The sequence below is a fragment of the Aquarana catesbeiana genome, linkage group LG11 (genome assembly GCF_042186555.1).
Source record: "Aquarana catesbeiana isolate 2022-GZ linkage group LG11, ASM4218655v1, whole genome shotgun sequence".
NCBI classification, from domain to species: domain Eukaryota; kingdom Metazoa; phylum Chordata; class Amphibia; order Anura; family Ranidae; genus Aquarana; species Aquarana catesbeiana.
The window spans coordinates 107,961,768-107,982,518 of record NC_133334.1 but is presented as its reverse complement, the minus strand read 5'-3'; the positions used below and the strand labels follow the sequence as shown (position 1 = coordinate 107,982,518).

General features: G+C 47.3%; 1 protein-coding gene across 6 annotated transcripts in view; it reads left to right on the top strand.

Moving 5' to 3' along the window:
* Positions 1-20,751, top strand: part of CHID1 (chitinase domain containing 1) — a 1,258,939-nt gene that overhangs the window by 37,456 nt on the left and 1,200,732 nt on the right. For 2 of the 6 annotated variants that reach the window (XM_073604839.1, XM_073604844.1), the window contains exon 1: positions 14,217-14,301. The exons of 1 other annotated variant lie outside the window; for it this stretch is intronic. The gene's annotated coding sequence lies outside the window, so the exon portion shown is untranslated. Of the gene's footprint in view, positions 1-6,877; positions 7,052-14,216; positions 14,352-20,751 lie in introns of those variants that run through there. 3 more of the 6 variants (XM_073604840.1, XM_073604843.1, XM_073604842.1) reach the window with 3 other exon arrangements.

Genomic DNA, 20,751 nt, shown 5'->3' with positions numbered 1-20,751 from the left:
ACTTTTGGGAGTCTGTGTCATTGAGAATCTGACAGCTTCCCAAAGGAGCCCTATGATCATCTCATGGTCATTATAACCAGAGGGTCATAGTCTTTTGGTACGGGGCTTTGGGGTTCTATTTTGCACACGTGGTGGTTATATACAGCGTTCTTTTCATTTTGGGAGACATGTTCTGTTTTCATTCAACTTTTACTGGGATATTTTCACTCTGCAATTGGGTGCACTGTTCACAGTTTGGATGATTTGCTACTAATTTTCTGTGTAACGCATAGACTTACATAGCTCCCAACTGTCCCTGATTTGGAGGGACTGTCCCTGATTTGGAGCAATGTCCCTCTGTCCCTCTTTCCCTCTCATTTGTCCCACATTTTGGTCTGATCTATATAGTTGTATATAAAATGCACTTTTTATCTTTCAAAAAGTGATTCCCAGTGATAAACCTTTCATCCAATTTCTAAATTGCTGCACTTGTACATTTTAAAACCCAATATAAAGGAATACTAGTGGTAAAAAAGCACTTGTGGATTTAATTAAAACATTTTTTGGTTAATTCTCCTTTAAGGGGGTGTGGCAGGGGGCGTGCCCAATGCCTACATACATTTGCTAGTAGGTGTCCCTCATTCTTATCTCAAAATGTTGGGAGGTATGGACTTATGTTTACACAATAATTGATTACACACGATTTATGGACTTTGAATCACTATTATAAATTTTATAGGATTGCAAAAATATTGCTGACATAGCGCCGCCTATGTTCACATGTTTGGGATGAATTGTTTTGTGTCAAATGTTTTTTCCATTTGCATATTATCTGTATATTATGCCTACATATACACATATGATGCATATACCTGCAACAGTAATGCTGTTTGTGAACTAAAAAATCCAAATCATGCATGGTATTGAATACACTGTGTGTAATGTTTCTGTAAATTGGGTCTAATGAAACACAGCCTACTCCCTGTGCTCAGATGATTCTGGTATCACTACAGAGTGCATTTATTAATCAGAATCATTCTTCTACTTTTATCATAACAGAGAAGACACAACAGGGTCACAAAATGTGAAAATGCATCTGCTGATGTAATACTGCTGCCCCCTAGTGTCAGATGGACTAACTGCTGTTCTAATTGACAGCTACAGCTGATGTTTAGGTATGCTGTTCATTGCTTAGTTTCATTTGTCCAGCTTGGGCCAACGTAAGTATGCATACCAGAGCAATCCCTGTGTAGGCTGCAATAAAGATCATTCCTTAAGTTCAGCTTTGAGACAGCCTGTCAACCCCATAGGGTGTAGTGTGCAAAAGTACCAATCAAGTGCTATGACTATGCATGCATTTTTGGGTGTTTTGAATGTTTTTGTTTAAGCTAGTTATCAGGTAAAGGGAAAGGCAAGGAATTGTGTAGAAAACACAAGTGTTATGTGCATTTTCAGACACTTTCCTTCATATCTATAGGGACCAAAAATGTGTGACCCTGCCCCCCAAAAGATTCATGTACTTTTTCAAGTGACGCAACACAGCTTTGAATGGACACCATTGAATATATTACATACACTCCCTGGCTGCTTTATTAGCTACACCTGTTCAAGTGCTTGGTAACACAAATTGCGAATTAGCCAATCACATGGCAGCAACTCAATGCATTTAGGCAACTAGAAGTGGTGAAAACTACTTGCTTAAGTTCAAACCAAGCATCAGAATGGGGAATAAAGGGGATTTAAGTGACTTTGAACATGGCATGGTTGTTTGTGCCAGATTGGCTGGTCTGAGTATTTCAAAAACTGCTGATCTACTGGGATTTTCACGCACAACCATCTTTAGGGTTTACAGAGAATGGTCCAAAAAAAAAAAAAATTAAAGTTACGTACCGGTAACGTCTTTTCCAGTAGTCTTTCAGGACAGCCACCATGAGAGATAGTCTCCTCCTCTTCCTCTAGGAAACACTGCGCCAGCCCATAAATTCTTACTTCCCCCTGCCAGACCTCAGTATATTCCAAGATTACCTCCGGTCAGCTGGGGAGACACAAGAACACATTAATAACATACTATTCAATATCATTATCATGCTGCGTTCTGGTCTTTTATAAGACACCCCAAAATTTCGGGTGGGTAACTAGGGCTGTCCTGAAAGACTACTGGAAAAGACGTTACCGGTACGTAACTTTAATTTTCCCCTTTCGTCTTTCAGGACAGCCACCATGAGAGGATGAACGAGCACTTAAAAGTTAGGGTGGGACTACAGCTTGCAACACCTTTCGCCCAAAGGCTTGCTCACTAGCCGACACCAGGTCCACTCTGTAGTGCTTAACGAAAGTGGAATAGCTGGACCATGTTGCAGCCCTGCATATCTGCTCTGGTGTTGCTCCAACCTTCTCTGCCTGAGAAGCTGCCATAGCTCTAGTAGAGTGTGCCCTTATACCCATTGGGATTTCTTTCCCTGCTAATGTATAGGCCTGGCCAATGGCTACTCTGAGCCATCTGGCAATAGTGCGTCGAGACGCTTTGCATCCTTTTCTGGCCCCAGAAAACAAAATAAATAAAGAGTCTGACTTTTGTAAACCTCTTGGTCAGCTCTAGGTACTGAAGGATACATCTCCTTACGTCCAACGAATGAAATTTTAATTCCCTTTCCCCCGAGGGGTTGGGACAAAATGAGGGTAGAACTACCTCCTGACTTCTGTGAAAACCAGAAGCAACCTTAGGTAAAAATGCTGGATCAGTCTTGAAGATGATCCGATCTGGAAAAATAACGCAAAAGGGAGGTCTAACAGATAAGGCCTCAATCTCGCTGACTCTCCTGGCAGTTGTCACTGCTACCAAAAAAACTGTTTTTAACGTAAGATCCTTTAGTTGACATTCCTCTAAAGGTTCAAAGGGGGTTCCCGTCAGGCCCTGTAAAACTAAAGATAGGTCCCACTTGGGAAAGGGAGGGCCCTGTCTAGACAGAGCCTTAAAGAATCTGACCACCCAAGGGTTGGTGGCCAGATGCTTTTCTAAATAAGCACTGAGTGCTGACACCTGACCTTTAAGGGTACTTATGGATAAACCCCTATCTGCCCCGCACTGAAGGAATTCCAACACCGTTGTGGGACTGTGTACCGCAAAGGAGCCTTCCGCACACCATTCATTGAAACGTACCCAGACCTTTTTATAAATCTGGCGTGTTTCCTTCTTCCTGCTGTTGAGGAGGGTGGAGATTAATTTCTCAGAAAAACCCCTAGCTCTTAGCATACCCTCCTCAGTAGCCAGGCCGCTAACTGCCATTGGTGAACCTGTGGACAGAGGACTGGGCCCTGTGAGAGGAGATCCTCTCGAGGTGGCAGGAATAAGGGAGGTTCGACCGCTAGTTGCTTGAGTACTGAGAACCAAGCCCTCTTTGGCCAATGTGGTGCTACTAGAATCAGGGACGTGTTTTCCATCTGGAACTTCCTGAGAACTGCCGGTAATAATGCTGGGGGCGGGAAGGCATAGCAGATTCTGAAATGCCAGTTCTGGATCAATGCGTCGACCCCTCGCGCTCCCTCCTCTCTGTTTAGGGAGAAAAAACAAGGGGCTTTCGCGTTGCTTCTTGACGCGAACAGATCTACTTCTGGAGGACCCCATTTCTCTGAAATGAGATTGAAAACCTCCTGGTTGAGGATCCAATCGCCCTCTCTCAGTTTGGTTCGGCTGAGAAAATCTGCTATCACATTCTTTTCTCCTCTCAGGAAGACTGCTGAGAGTGAGAGAGTGTGAATCTCGGCCCAGTTCAGAATGTCTGATGCTAAGGCTGACAGGACTCCGCTTCTCGTGCCGCCCTGTTTGTTTACATAGGCCACGGCGGACGAGTTGTCCGACCGCACCTGAACATGGTGGCCCCGTAGCTCCTCCTTGAAGAACCTGAGTGCTAGCCCGATTGCCCTCAGCTCCTTCCAATTGGACGACCTTCTTAGTTCGTCGCCCTCCCAGGTGCCCTGTGCTAAAAGGGAACCCAGATGCGCCCCCCAACCCTTGCCGCTTGCGTCTGTGGTTACCACCTGAGAAACTGGGATGAACCACAGACGACCCTGCGACAAGTTTGAGACCCTCCTCCACCACCAGAGGGATCTCTTTACTTGGGGTGGAACCTGTACCAAGGTGTCCAGATCTTTCTGACTGTGATCCCACACCCTTAAGACAAAGGACTGTAGGGGACGAAAGTGCAGACCTGCCCATTGCACTGCTGGGAGGGTAGCGGTTAATAGTCCCAGGACCGACATCAGAACTCTTATGGAGACCTGACTGCTGCACTGGAGAACAGCCACTGCCCTGTCCAGTTTTTGTACTTTTTCTGCTGGAAGAAACACTCTCAGTAGCGTTGAGTCCAACAGATAGCCTAAGTACGTGATGCGCTGAGAGGGAATCAAACTGGATTTCTCCAAGTTCATTAGCCACCCTAGACCTGTAAGAACTCTCTTTGTTAGTTCTAGATCTCTGACTAACTGCAGTGGACACGGTGCAAACAGGAGCAGGTCGTCCAGGTATGCTATCACTGATATTCCCTGGAGTCGAAGAAAGGCCATCACCTCCGCCAAGACCTTGGTGAAAATGCGGGGCGAGGAGGATAGCCCGAAAGGCAGCGCCTGAAACTGTAGATGTACCGTTGTTCCACCTACATTTACCGCTAGCCGAAGAAACCTCTGCGAGGCTTCTGTAATAGGAACGTGTAGATACGCGTCCCTTAGGTCCAGAGATACCATGAAGCAGTTGCGGGGCAACAGGGCTCTGACTGTGAAAATTGTTTCCATACGGAATCTCCTGTACGTCACTGACCTGTTCAGGGGCTTTAAATTCAGAATCAGTCTGAATTTCCCTGTGGGTTTCTTCACTACGAAGATGTGTGAATAGAAACCCTCTCCCTCCTCGGTCTTTGGAACTCTGAGAACCACATTTTGATCTACCAGATCTCTTAATGCTTCCAACAGAGCCTCGGCTTTTGCCGTACACCTGGGTAGGTGCGTGACAAGAAATCTCCGTGGAGGAGGATTTGTGAATTCGATATGGTACCCCCTTCTTATAATCCCTAGGATAAAGCGATTGGGGGATATCGCTTCCCACTGTGGGAGGAAGGCCCCCAGTCTTCCCCCCACCCTGGTTGGGGAGTCATTGGTTTTTACGGGGCTGTTCAGGAGGGCGAAAAATCGCCCCTCCCCTGCCCTTCTTCTGACCCCAGAATTTCTTTTGCCCTTCCGGCTTTGGAATTTCTTTACGCTTTTGCGGACGAAACCCCTTCTTTGTCTGTGTAGGGGTTTTCCGCTTAACTGGGAAGGAATTCTTCCTGTCTGCTGTGCGGTCCAAGACGGTCTCTAACCCTGGGCCGAAGAGAAGGTCTCCCGTTAACGGTATGCCGCACAACTTGGCCTTAGAGGCGCTATCGCCCGGCCAAGTTTTTAGCCAGAGGGCTCTCCTGGCCGAATTGGCCAGAGCCGCTGATCTGGCCGACATACGGACTGATTCTGCCGAGGCATCAGCTATGTAGGCGATACCCCGCAGAATCGTAGGGAAAGAAGATAGAATGGTTTCTTTTGCCGTTCCAGCTTCAATATGCTCCTGAATCTTAGAGAGCCAGTGCTCCAGATTGCGAGCCACTACTGTGACAGCCAACTCAGGTTTTAAATTACCAATTGTTGAATCCCAAGTCTTTTTGAGAAGAGAGTCTATTCTCTTATCCATGACATCCACCAGGGCCCCCATGTCCTCAAAAGCCAGGTCTCTGGAAACCTGGGAGAAGGCAGCATCTAACTTGGGACTTTTATTCCAGATAGATGTAGGATCATCCGAGAATGGAAATCTCCTTTTTAAGGATCTAGAAAAAAAGGGTTTCCTTTCGGGATCCTGCCACTCCTTTTTAATAGTTTCAACCAGTACCTCATGTACTGGAAAAATTTTCCTCCTTTGTTCCCCTAAACCCTTGTACATTTGGTCATGAAGGGTCAGGGGTTTCCTGTCTTCCTGAATATCGAGGGTTGTATAAATAGCCCCTAAGAGGTCCTCTACCTCTTCCAGGGATAATTTATATCTGGAGGATTTCCTGGACTCCCCGTCCAGGTCCTCTCCCTCTGAACCATCCTGGGAATCGGAGGAGGAACTGTCTGGTTGTCTTTGTTCCACTCCGGAGGGCCCTGGAGCTTCCACTGCCCTAACTGAAGTTGCAGGTTGGGCAGGAGCAGAGCCCTGAGCCTGAGGCGAGGTTGTATCCTGGGGGACTGGACTAAAGGGAGGCTGAAACATTTCAAATAAGGCTTTAAATGAAGAGAAGGTGGACGAAAGCTCCTTAACCGAGGCTGCAAGTCCTGACTCCTGTTCAGAGTCCCTCTCCTTAACAAGGGAGTCTATGCACTCCCTACACAAGACCTTTGTCCATGTTTCCCCTAAAGTGTCCCTGCAAGAGGCACACCTCTTCTTAGAGCTATGTGCAGACCTAGACTTCTCTGTAGCTTTCTGAAATACATGAAAAGAAAAAAACATTTTGTCACTTTTTTTTTTTTTTTCAAAAAAACAAGGATACAACCCTGGGAGTGCACAAGACCCTCCTTAATATGTGGGGATCTGAGCCTCCCTCCCCTGACCACCCAGGGTGTCTGCCCCCCCATGACAGGAACTATACATGGAGGGACAATCCTAGATAAAGAGTACTCTTCCCCAGGGGACTCTTACCTTAGGAAGGCTGGAGGTAGTGTCCGTTGGCTGAGCATCTGCTTCCGACATGACTTGCAGGTGGTTGCTACTACCGAGTCCCACGCTGCCTGTGCGCGTCCCAGACTCGTCTCCAGCCTGTGCCTGGCTTCCCTATCAGCGCCGCGACCCGGAACCGGAAGTCGTGGGTCAAAGGCAGGCACTCGCCCTTCCGCCGGAAATGACGTCGCCCGTCGTCCGGCCCGCCTAGTTCCAAAAAAAAAGAAAAAAAGAGAGCGGTCTGTATGGAATACAGGGAAGGTGAACGCTTGCCTGCTGCAGCCCTGTAGCTGCGATAGGGAGTCCCCCCAACCTGAAGCCGCACTCGGCTAGGAAGTGGTGGCAATAGAACGAGGGGTAAGTCCCCCCTATGCCCTAGGAAACCCCTGCTCCCATTACAGGCTCCAAAAAATATAAACAGCCGCAGTCACCCTGACTGAATGGCCTGGTTCCTTGCACAGTGTCTCCCCACCGGAGGAAACACTAATACTGAGGTCTGGCAGGGGGAAGTAAGAATTTATGGGCTGGCGCAGTGTTTCCTAGAGGAAGAGGAGGAGACTATCTCTCATGGTGGCTGTCCTGAAAGACGAAAGGGGAAAAATCCAGTGAGCGATAGTTACATAGTTACATATAGTTACATAGTAGGTGAGGTTGAAATCCATCAAGTCCAACCTATGTGTGTGATTATATGTCAGTATTACATTGTATATCCCTGTATGTTGCGGTCATTCGGGTGCTTATCTAATAGTTTTTTTAAACTATCAATGTCCCCCGCTGAAACCACCGCCTGTGGAAGGGAATTCTTCTCTTACAGTAAAGAACCCTCTTCGTTGTTTAAGGTAAAACCTCTTTTCTTCTAATTTTAATGAGTGGCCACGTGTCCTATTAAACTCCCTTAAACGGAAAAGTTTTATCCCTATTGTGGGGTCACCAGTACGGTATTTGTAAAATGAAATCATATCCCCTCTCAACCGTCTCTTCTCCAGAGAGAATAAGTTCAGTGCTCGCAACCTTTCCTCATAACCAATATCCTCCAGACCCTTTATTAGCTTTGTTGCCCTTCTTTGTACTCGCTCCATTTCCAGTACATCCTTCCTGAGGACTGGTGCCCAGAACTGGACAGCATACTCCAGGTGAGGCTGGACCAGAGTCTTGTAGAGCGGGAGAATTGTCGTTTATCTCTGGAGTTGATCCCCTTTTTAATGCATGCCAATATTCTATTTGCTTTGTTAGAAGCAGCTTAGCATTGCATACCATTGCTGAGCCTATCATCTACTAGGACCCCCAGGTCCTTTTCCATCCTAGATTCCCCCAGAGGTTCTCCCCCCAGTGAGTAGATTGCATTCATATTTTTTGCCACCCAAATGCATTATTTTACATTTTTCCACATTGAACCTTATTTGCCATGTAAGGCAGTTGTGTGGATGAAAATGCCTGGTTGTTGTCAGAGGAGAATGGGCAGACTTATTTGAGATGATAGAAAAGCAAGAGTAACTCAAATAACCACTCGTTACAACCAAGGTATGCAGAATACCATCTCTGAATGCTCAACACATCGAACCTTGAAGCATATGAGCTGCAGCAGCAGCAGAAGACCACACCGGGTGCCGCTCCTGTCAGCTATGAACAGGAAACTGAGGCTACAATTTGTACAGGCTCACCAAAATTGGACAATAGAAGAGTGTCCAATGGAAAAACGTTGCCTGGTCTGATAAGTCTAGATTTCAGCTTCAGTATTCAGATGGTAGAGTCAGAATTTGGCGTAAATAACATGAAAGCATGGATCCATCCTGCCTTGTATCAACGGTTCAGGCTGGTGGTGTATTGGTGTGGGGGATACTTTATTATCACACTTTGGGTCTCTTAGTACCAATTGAGCATCGTTTAAAGGCCACGGCCTACCTGAGTTCTGTTGCTGACCATCCCTTTATCTTCTGATGGCTACTTCCAGCAGGAAAAAGCACCATGTCACAAAGCTCAAATCATCTCAAACTGGTTTCTTGAACATGACAATGAGTTCACTGTACTCCATTGGCCTCCACTGTCACCAGATCTCAATCCAATAGAGCACTTTTGGGATGTGGTGGAATGGGAGATTCGCATCATGGATGGGCAGCTGACAAATCTGCAGTAACTGCATGATGCTATCATGTCAATATGGGCCAAAGTCTCAAACGAATGTTTGCAACACCTTGTTGAATCTATGCCACGAAAAATTAGGGCAGTGGCAGGTGTACCCAATAAAGTATATATAGGGATTCTTGATGATGGGCATTGTAGGGCTTTGGGAAATGTGCTTTAAATGTCACAGTGTGAACTACACCTCACTGACATAATCTGGGGAATCAGCAAAGTAATTTTCTGGTGCAGGAAACTGGCGTGAGACCACATTAACAAACAGATGGACCTAGACAAGCCTCCCTTTTTAAAGTGATTTTAAAGACTCAAAAGGTTTTTTACCTTCATGGATTCTATCCATGAAGGTAAAAAACCTCCTCTGTGCAGCAAACTCGCCCAAACTCGATCCAGCGATGTGCACGAGAGCTTGGGCTCTATGGGGACTTTCCCTCAGTGGCTGAGACAGTATCGGGGGCCATTGGCTCCCACTGTTGTCAATCACAGCCAGTGAGCCAATGAGGAGAGAGAGAGGGTGGGACCAGGCCACGGCTCTCTGTGTGAATGGACACGCAGAGCCGCAGCTCAAGAACAAGCCTGCTTGGGTGCCCCCATTGCAAACTGCTTGCTCTGGGAGCATCCAACAGAAGGGAGGGGCCAAGAGCGCCAATGGGGGACCCCAGAAGAGGAGGATCAGGGCTGCTCTGTGCAAAACCACTGCACAGAGCAGGTAAGTATAACATGTTTGTTACTAAAAAAAAAAAAAAAAAAAAGCAATAAAGAAATCCTTTACTATCACTTTAATTAGGCTAAGGATGTCCTCTGTTTTCTCAGTTTTCTCAGTTTAGAAGAGTAGTGCAAGCTTTATGCCTGCACCACTCTTTATTAAAGTGGAAATAAACCTATCAATGTTAAATTGATAATTTAACAAATTAATTAAAAAATGTGTAACGTGAACCCCATGAACTTTTTGCCATGATGTGCCCATATGCACAGCATATTAGTACATTATGGCAGACTTACCTGCCATAGTGATTCCCTTGAGCCCTGTGCTGTCAGCATTCCTGCCATGGGCCCTGCCAGACTCTCCTTGTCTTTCCTTAGGGTTCTGACTCTTCGGCTGGCCGGGCTGCAAAGACGTCAATCCTGTGCGCATGCGTGGAGTCACACAATCACGGCATGGAGCTATGCTATAAGTGTATGCTGAGCTGGGTGGCTCATTGTACACAAGTGCTGACAGGCAAGGAAGGAGGTTTATGAAAGATGAGATTATAGTTCTCATCCCATATCTCTTCTATTGTAAAAATCCTAGCTTTCAGCATTTATGATTTTATTTTTAGGTTTATTTCTGCTTTAAATGTTTTCCCAAGGCATATGCCCATGAATGCTGTCACAGTTGCTTAAGATCTCAATTGGACATCCTTTACAGCCAAGGAAGCTGCCATCTTAGCCTCTGTTTGATCTGCAGTTGCTATGGTGCTACACCTGATCACTGTTGACACCAGCCATTGTTCCCCTGCAAACAATACCTGCGCTGTCCCCGCATCCATCTGCAGTCCAGTCATAGCCTTATTATAGGCTTACCTATAGGTACAACTGACACAGAGAGGTTTACAACCTCTTTAATGTGTGCAGATATTATGTACTGAGCCCTTTAAGTGGGGAGGAAGAGAAGAGTAGAGAAGTCCCTGTAGTGTAGAAGTTCACAATTTTCAGCTAGCTCAACAAGGGCTCAGGGAGATTTCTGTGCAATGGGGACCAGCAATAGTGAATAGCATATGCAAAGTCTTTTCTGTTAAAAGCTTTCATGTGATGAGATGAGGTAAAGGTGTCTGCATGCAGTGTCTTTTATAGCGTGTACATAGGGTGGGGTTCTACCTGCTCACCAATCCTGATGATACCAAGGCTCAAGGGAATAGGACCTCCCAGAACAGGCTCTTGAAGAATCTGCAACCAGTGAAGAGTGCCTGGCTGTGCACCTGGCGACACTGGAATTCAGCTGGGTCTGTACCGGTGACGATGAGCAGTCACTCAGCTGACCAGGAGCTAGCAATGGTGGATCTGTCTGCAGAAGTAATACTCACTTGCTGAAGACTCCCCTCGCTGTCCAGACTGCGGCGCCTGCTCACATTCCCCAGAGTTGCTGGGTCCCTGCTCTCAGCTGCAGGCCGTGGTCCCAAGAGGAAGAGCTCCTCCCTGGACTAGGCTATTTATGTCCTCACCAAGCATCCTTCTCTTTCTCAGCCGGCTGGAACTTGTAGTCTGCAGCAACACTGGCTCCAATGTAAATCCTGGCTCTCCGGACCACATATCCCACAATCCCCTGCTTTCAGTAGTGGTCTTTCTCTCTCTCTCTCTCTTTCTCTATCTCTCTCTCTCCATTCAGGAGATAACGACACAATATCCAGGCTGAACACTAGAGGGAACAAGCTCACTGCAGCCATAACAGAATGTCCCACAATGACACAGGCAAGTTAGCCAACCACTTCCCACCCATAGAACGTCATATGATGCCCTAGACTTTCAGTGGTTGTATTGACACAATGCCTGCAGCTACAGGCATCATCCTGGTATGTATCTTTTTTTCAGCCATTGTTTCTCTGTAATGTAAAGCCATCTTTTACAGGCAACAGGAGGGGACGTTCTTTCCCTCCCGCTGACCACCAGTGCCTCTCCAGGCTCTCCCGTGTGTCCCAGGCCATCTCCATGGTCCTGGGAGGCTGGAAGCGATGTCATGATATCACTTCCGTTTTTGACAGAGATGAGATCTTATTTTGATTTCATACTTTCCAGGGTAGAGGGGTAACATCATCTTTTATATTTTACAAAAAATTGAGATATATACAGTATTGTGTTTTCTTGCATTAAAATTCATTAACCACTTGCCAACTGTATACTGTAAATATACAACGGCAAGGATCATGCAGTACATGATCCTGTACTTCTGGGTCTGGGGCACGCACATGTGCTGCCTTTGGCCCCGCTCCTGCTGTGATTGGACACAGCTGGAGCCAATCAGCGGGTCCAGCGGGCTTGATGTTTGCCGGGACACGACGATCGTTCGGGACACAAGCAGAATGGCAGTCTGCCTATGTAAACAAGGCAGATCGCAGTTCTGTTAGAAGGGAAAGCCTTGATCCTGTGTTTCTGCAAAGCAGGGACACGGATTTCTACCTTCCCATAGTACAAGCACAGGCTAGGCACACAGTTAACCCCTTGATTGCCCCTGAAGTTAACCCCTGCCCAGCCAGTGTCATTAGCACAGTGACAGTGCATATTTTTTAGCACTGATCACTGTATTAGTATCACTGGTCCTCAAAAAGTTTCACTTAGTGTGCGATTTGTCCACCGCAATGTCACAGTCCTGCTATAAGTCGCTGATCGCCATCATTACTAGTAAAAAAAAAAAAATTCCATAATTATATGCCATAGTTTGTAGACGCTATAACTTTTGCGCAAACCAATCAATATACGCTTATTGGGATTTTTTTTTACGATAAATACTGTATGTAGTAGAATACATATTGGCCCAAATTGATGAAGACATTTAAATTTTTTACTGGATATGTTTTATAGCAGAAAGTAAAAAATACTGTTTTTTTCAAAAATGTCTGTCCTATTTGTTTTGTAGCGCAAAAAATAAAAACCACATAGGTGATTAACCACCTCAGTACAGGGCACTTACACCCCCTTCCTGCCCAAGCCAATTTTCATCTTTCAGCGCTGTCGCTGTTTAAATGATAATTGCGCAGTCATGCTAAACTATACCCAAACAGAATTTTTATCATTTTGTTCCCACAAATAGAGCTTTCTTTTGGTGGTATTTGATCACCTCTGTGTTTTTTATTCTTTGCTAAACAAATGAAAAAAGACCTAATATTTTGAAAAAAAAAAGTTTTTCTTTTGTTTCTGTTATAAAATTTTGTAAATAAGTAAGTTTTCTCCTTCACTGATGGGCACTGATAAGGCGGCACTGATGAGGTGGCACCAATGAGGTGGCACTGACGATGGGCACTGGTAGGCGGCACTAATAAGTGGCACTGATATGCAGCACTGATGGGCCTTGATAGGCGGCACTGATGGGCACTCATGGGTGGCACTGATAGGCAACACCGATAGGCACTGAAAGGCTGCACTGATGGATGGCATTGATAGGCATCACTGATGGCACTGGCAGGCACTGAGGATGGGCACTGATTGGCAGCTGCCTGGGCATTTTCCTGGTGGTCTAGAGTGGCATACCTGGTGGTCCTGGTGGCATCCTGGTGGTCTTGGATGGGCATCTGAGGGAGGGCTGCGCTGATAAACAATCAGCACAGACCCCCCCTGTCAGGAGAGCAGCCGGTCGGCTCTCCTCTACTTGCGTCTGTCAGATGTGAGTGAGGAAAAGCCGATCACTGGCTCTTCCTGTTTACATCATGATCAGCCGTGATTGGACACGGCTGATCACTTGGTAAAGAGCCTCCCTCAGAGGATCTTTACCAAGATGTGTGTAGCGGTGTGTCAGACTGACACACCGCACCACCGATCACGGCGATGCGTGCCCCCACAGGCGCGCGAGAGTGGTCGTTCTGGGAGGCCGTCATACAGCCGGCAGGCAGAAAGTGGTTAAACACCACCAAAAGAAAGCTCTATTTGTGGGAAAAAAAAGGACATCAATTTTATTTGGGTGCAACGTCGCACAACCGTTGTCAATTGAAGTAATGCAGTGCCGTATTGCAAAAATGGCCTGGTCATGAAGGGGGGTAAATCTTCCAGAGCTGAAGTGGTTAAAGTGTATTTTTTCCAAAAACATTATATTCTCTAGTGCCTGTGCTTAAAATATATCTAATGTTTGGGGGTTCCAAGTATTTTTCTAGCAAAAAAATGATGATTTTTAAAGTGGCCATGCATAGTAGCTCATTATGCTTTACCTTTGCAGGGAAAAAAAAAAGAGGAAGTAAAACCCATCAGGATTTACTTCCTTTTGAAATATAGGAGAGAAATGTCAGAATTGGTCTGGACAGGAAGTAGTTAAAAAAAAAAAAAAAGTTTGACTTTAGTTCTACTTTTTTATCTGAAACTGGTTGTCATACACAACTGCTGCAGTATCAGTAAATGCCAAGAAAATATATACTGGAAGGAAGCAGTGATTTCTCCACAGCCCTACTGTGCTGACAGAGAGCGAGGGGCACTTCTCCACCTCACACTACTAGCAGCTAACCTCTCACAGATACACTCATCACTTCCATTTATATCACTGATATAGAGTATGAGGGGGCAGGACCCACCCGACAAGACACGGCCTACAAAATCAGACCAATCACTACCAGTCAGTCCCACTTCACCCCGCCCCTTTTTGTCATGCTATCCAATCGACGCGCGTATTTGATGCCGCCCTCACCTTGTGTTATCAGTCAGGGCGGAAACAAAAATATCTTTTTTTTTTTTTTTTTTTCACATTTTTCAATAAACTTGATTGTACGCGGACATTGCCATCGCCAGTGAGTCAGGTAACACGAAGTGCTGTGTGGAGAGTTGTGAGCGGCTCCCAGGCTGGCAGGTTGTTGTAATGATAATATAGGACACCCCTTGTTCTGTGTGTACGGAGTGTGTGGTGAGGAATGACGTTCCCAGTGAGGAGAGCCGGGCTGTATGACGTGCAGGGAGCTGTGTGCTGTGTAATGAGCGCCCTCTCCGGTCACGGCTGTGTGTGTAGTGGCCATGTGGAGGAGGGCTGGCTCTGTGGGATGACATTAGACGATGAAGGAAATGGAACACTAAGTAGCCAGTCCTATGTTACAAATACTGACATTTCTGTACTATATAGAAAATAAAATAAATAACCCCTTTATCAGCACCTAACATGCCACACCTATGTGTCCGGTGTGTCCTGAGAGCGCACTCCCTGCACGAAGGCCGAGCGCTGGGTCCAGACTAAAGATTGGTCACATGATCCGCAAATCTTCCCGCCCACCAAGCATTCAAAACTGTTTAAAGGGTTAGGTCGGCGTAGCGTCACATATGGCAACCCATCACATTTGGCTACCCGCTGGAGTGCGCGTGTGCGATGCCGCCATATGCGTTCCAACACTTTTACAACAAAACAGCACACTAAAAGCGGCTCCGCCCCTAAGTCCAGGTTCAAGCCACTTTGCAACAGGGCCCCTCGCGGGATAGCTTCGCTTGCCACGCTTCGGGCATGGCCTCGCTTCGCTCGGCATAATTATATTCTAACTCTGTGTCCACTTGGATGGTGGGGCTTGAACCTGGACTTAGGGGTGGAGCCACATAATAACTGCGCAAGCGCAGTTCAACGTCAGTTCCGTCACACTATCTGACGGTTTTAGTGTGTCGTAAAAGTGTTGGAGCACATATGGCGGCGTCACGCATGCGCACTCCAGCGGGTAGCCAAATGTGATGGGTCACCATATATGACGCTACACCGGCTATACACAGAGCAAATTTCTTGATTTTCTCGATTTTCCCCCGTGAATACAGGCAGTGTGGATGCGGGGAACCCTCCTGCCGGGCCATTGTCTCCGCCGGGAGAAGACGGTGAATAACGCTAGCAGCCACTTGTGATAATCGGAAGCGAATTTGGCAGGCTGGTTATACCCAAGTTGATTCAGCCTCCCCACTAATGGATCGATTCTCTGCCAGTTAATGCTGAACCATGTATGGCGGGTCTAAGTTCACCTTAAAGCGGAGCGCCGCCGAAATAAATTTTTTTAAAAGTCAGCAGCTACAAATACTGCAGCTGCTGACTTTTAAAACATGGACACTTACCTGTCCAGGGTGCCCGCGATGTCGGCACCCGAGACCGAAGCGTCTCTCCGTCCTCGGGTGCTGCCGCCTCCATCTTCGGTAAGGGAATCAGGAAGTGAAGCCCTGCGGCTTCACTTCCCGGTTCCCTACTGCGCATGCGCGAGTCGCGCAGCGCAATACGGATGGTCCCTGCTGCCTCTGGGACCCGTGTGTTTCCCAGCAGGCATCGGGGAGGGAGCAGGAAGTGGCGTAAATAACCGCAGATTCTGCGGCTATCTATGCCGGAAGTGGGTACAGATACCTGTAATATACAGGTATCTGTACCCCCCTCCCCCCTGAAAGGTGCCAACTGTGACACCGGAGGGGGGGAGGAATCTGATGAGTGGAAGTTCCACTTTTGGGTGGAACTCCACTTTAAAGTGATTGTAAACCCTTACAGATCACTTTGTGCTACAGGTAAGCCTATAATAAGGCCTATAATAAGGCTTACCTGTAACTACCCCAGATATCTCCTAAACCTGCACAGTTTAGGAGATAACCCCTTTATTTGCAGGTGCCGACCTACGTCATCGGCACATGCGCACTGACACAAACTGAAGCAACAGCCCTTGGACAGAACTTCTCCGCCAGATCCTGCTTTTCTCTGTGCAGCCCTGGAGAGGCTCGTCTTTGCAGCCCCCCCCCCCTCCAAGCAGGAAGGAGGACAGAACTCTTCCTACAGATCCTGTGCAGCCACAGCACCTCCTCATCTCTGCCTCCCCTGGTCTCAGCAATCAGCAGACTCAGGCAGCTGACTCCAGCTATACTCTGGTCCTCCTCCAGACCCTGTCACTTTCTGCTTCTCGGTTCCACCCTCAGGTTCTTCCTGGCAGCACAAGGGGGTGCACTGTGATGTAAGGATGTAAGGGAGAGTGGAGGATTCTTAACCTCTGATGGTGGGGGGCCTCTTGTAATCTGATGTTGGGGGGGGAGGGGTGCTGTGGACATCTGCTTATAATTATTATGATAATAATTCTATGCCAGTTAAAAAGGAGGGTCGCACACCGCTGGTATCATCCACAGGCAACTTTATTGGAGATTGCTCAGACAGGACACCTTGGCAGAACCACGTTCTGTCTGAGCGATCTCCAATAACGTTTCTTGTGGATGATACCAGCGGTGTGCGGCCCTCCTTTTCAGAATTGCATCATCTTCTACAGGAGTGTGAATGAGCTCAGTGCCGGTCTGCACCTCTCCTTCACAGCTTAAGTCTTAAAGAGGAAGTAAACTCCCCTTGGCTTACCTAATAGGTACTGTAAATATCCCCTAAACTTACACTGTATAGGAGATAATTACTGTATACTGCACTGATTACGTCATCGACACATGCGATCTGAAGGAACGGCCGTCTATCCCGTTTCTTTGGGGCGGGAGTGACGTCATTGTGGCTCCAGCCAATCACAGTGCCAGAGCCTGCAAACCCGGAAAAAACAGCAGGGAAGATGTCAGCCGTCTCAGCGGTGTGTGGGTGTCACTGAGAGGTCTTCGTTCTAAGATGAGTATTTCATAATGAGCTAGTATGCGATGCATACTAGCTCATTTTACCTTTGTCTTGAAGTGTTTTTTTTTTTTCTTTGCGGGGGCGAGGGTTTACTACCTCTTTAAAGGGGTTGTAAAGGTAAAAATTTTTTCACCTTAATGCATTCTATGCATTAAGGTGAAAAAACTTTTGACAGTACCGCTGCCCCCAGGCCCCCCGTTTTACTTACCTGACGCCTCGAATCTTCGCTCCTCGTCAGCTTCATTGCAGCTCAGCCTGGTCGCTGATTGGCTGCAGTGGATGGATTGAAAGCAGCGCAGCCATTGGCTCGCGCTGCTGTCAATCACATCCGATGACGCGGCGCGCCGGTGGGCGGGGCCGAGTGATACAGCGAGCGGCTATAGCCGCCGGCTGTATCACGGGAGCGCGCCCGCAAGCACTCACCACCGTGCGAGGGAGCTCGCATGAAGGTGGTAAATGCTTGCGGGGAGGAGCTGAAACAGCCGCCGAGGGACCCCAGAAGACCAGGTTCGGGGCCACTCTGTGCAGAACGAGCTGCACAGTGAAGGTAAGTATAACATGTTTGTTATTTTAAAAAAAAAAAAAAAATAACTTTACAACCCCTTTAAGTTATTATTAAAACCAGCAATTTATTGAATGCACAGGTAATTATTTAATATGATTAAGAGTAGATCCATTTATATAGTCTTACAGATACAACTGGCCCTTTCAGGCAACCATAATACTGATGCAACCCACGATTAGGGTTGCCACCTCATCCCTTTAGACACGAACACACATGAATTACACAGGTTCTGAGGCTAATTTAACCATAGCTGCACCAGAGATGGACTGAGCTATTCCCTGCTGGGGAGAACCGAGTTCTATTGAAGAGAGCAATATAGCTAGAAAGTGCTCAGAGATTGGAGAGTGCAGTGTAGAGTTCTCACTGCTGCCCCTGGAGAATGGGGATTACTGGGGGCTCAGATCCCTCCCAGGGATCAGACGTATAGTGGGGTAAGTGGAGTTCTGTCCACCAACACACTGCTCTGTACACCTCTGTTGCAATTTGGGCACTCAGGCTCAAAAAGGTTCACCACTTGCCTAGACTTTTGTGCACGTTGCTGGATCGCAATGGGGCTAAGGTAAATATCTGGGGGGCTGCTGCACATAGAAGGTTTTTTACCTTCATGCATAGAGACCACTTTAAAGCGGAGTTCCACCCAAAAATGGAACTTCCACTGTCTGGATTCCTCCCCCCTCCGGTGTCACATTTGGCACCTATCAGTGGGGAGGGAGGTGCAGATACCTGACTAATACAAGTTTTTCTCCCACTTCCGACAAAAGATTGCCGCACTATCTGCGTTGATCTACACCATGTCCAGCCCCTCCTCCACCCACCCCCCCCCCTGTCTTCTGGGAGACACACAGGTCCCAGAAGACAGCAGGGACCACTCAGAACATGCAGAGCGACTCCCGCATGCGCAGTAGGGAACCAGGCTGATTCACTTACTAGCAATGCCAGTGCCTCCACTCAGAGCGGAGGGACGAGTCGGCCTTGGGTGAGGACATTGCGGGCGCCCCGGACAGGTAAGTGTCCTTATTTTAAAAGTCAGCAGCTGCAGTATTTGTAGCTGCTGACTTTTATATTTTATTTTTTTCAGGCGGAACGCTTTACGTTAATACAATACTACACTATTTTATTGGATTTATTTTTATATTGTTTTTTTTTTTTAAACTTCCAGCCATATATAGCTTTTTTTTTTTTCTCAGAGAATAGGTACAGGAACTCCATCCTTCTGAGTTACCTCTCGTCTCTGCCCCTACCCACCTCTGAGCAACATCCCTTGGTTCAACCCCCTACCCACCTCCCAGCACCACCCCTTTTAGAGAATACAGAACCAAGTATCATTTTGTGCTGATAAGTAATTTGTATGGAATTTGTTAATAACAAGAAAAGCAGTAAAGTAGATCCCTTGCAGCCAGCACCAGTAGACCCTTCCCAGCAACAATGGACCCCACCAACAATAGACCCTGGCAACAACAGAACAGCATCGACCAGCAACAATAGACCACTCCCTATAAGCCCAACCAACAATAGTTCCCCCACCAGCAACAATAGACTGCCACACAAAAATTGATGCCTTCCAGCAACAATAGACCCCTCCCTCAACAGTAGATCACTTCCAGTAACAACTGATCCCACTAACAATATAATCCCCCCCCTCCCCCCACCAGCAACAATAAAAGACCTCCGCAAATAAAAATATATCCCCTCCAGGAACAATAGATCCCCAGCAGCCATCAACAATAGACCCTTCAGCACACCCCAGCACCGCTTGCCATTACCTACATTCAGTGCTGGAGGTGCCGGAACAAAGTGAGTACACCCCTAAGTGAAAATGTCCAAATTGGGCCCAATTAGCCATTTTTCTTCCCTGGTGCCATGTGACTCGTTAGTGTTACAAGGTTTCAGGTATGAATGGGGAGCAGGTGTATTAAATTTGGTGTTATCGCTCCCACTCTCTCATACTGGTCACTGGAAGTTCAACATAGCACCTCATGGGGGGGCGTGGCTTGGCAATGGCGCTGTGAGGCAGCTTCTTCTGGGAGCTCCGTGCCTCGTTCAGGCTGAGAACCGGCTATAGCGCACATACCGCCTGAACAACTACATGTCCATGACGGACAGACCTCCGGGATCACCCGCAGCCAACAGAACCGCGGACATTGCAGCCTATTTTCTCCGGAATTCGGCCACTCCGTCACAGGCCCCGGAATCCAAGATGGCGCCGCCACGCACTAACAACACAGGCACAGCATCGCTTAAGAAGACAGGCAAAGGGCTCCCCAGTGCCTCTCAAGGTAACGGATCTCTCCCTAACAGACCAGACTCCCCGATCCTATCCCCAGGAATCCCAGAGATAGATAGCTGCTTATCTGTTCAGTCTGCCAACACACAGGGGCAATCATTCCCTGAAGGCTGGAAAGAGTTAATCGCCCTCCTCCCCACTAAAAATAACATTACTGAGTGTGCAGCTTCTATTGTGAATACCCTATCTAAGGAAATTCATGATCTTAAACAGAGGATAGATACTGTAGACTCTAGGGTATCTGAGGTGGAAACTTCTACCTCTCTGCTAGAATCAAGAATGTCAGACATGGAAAAGGCTCATGTGGATTATAAAAGGCGCCTGATCCTGATGCAACTCTCCATAGATGATGGCGAAAATCGCAGCAGGAGAAACAACATCAGAGTGCGCGGCCTGCCTGAAGCCACATCAGGAGGTGATCTTAGAGCTACGATAGTGGCCATATTCAATCGATTATTGGACAAACCACCCACAGATGAGTTGGAATTGGATCGAGTGCACCGTGTGCAGGGTCCTAGGGGAGGAGATGATCTCGCACAGAGAGACGTATTGGCAAGAGTTCACTACTACACAATTAAGGAAGAAATACTGAGAAGGGCATGGACTCAGGGCCCTTTGGACTTTGATGGTGCATCGGTGCAACTTTTCCCAGATTTATCGCGGCTCACCCTGCGCATGAGAGGCCAACTACGACCACTACTCGAAGCAATCAGAGCGAACGGAGCCACCTACAGATGGGGTCACCCCTTCCATTTGATTGTGCTGAAAGGGAACAACTCTTTTGTGCTGCGTTGGCCGGACCAACT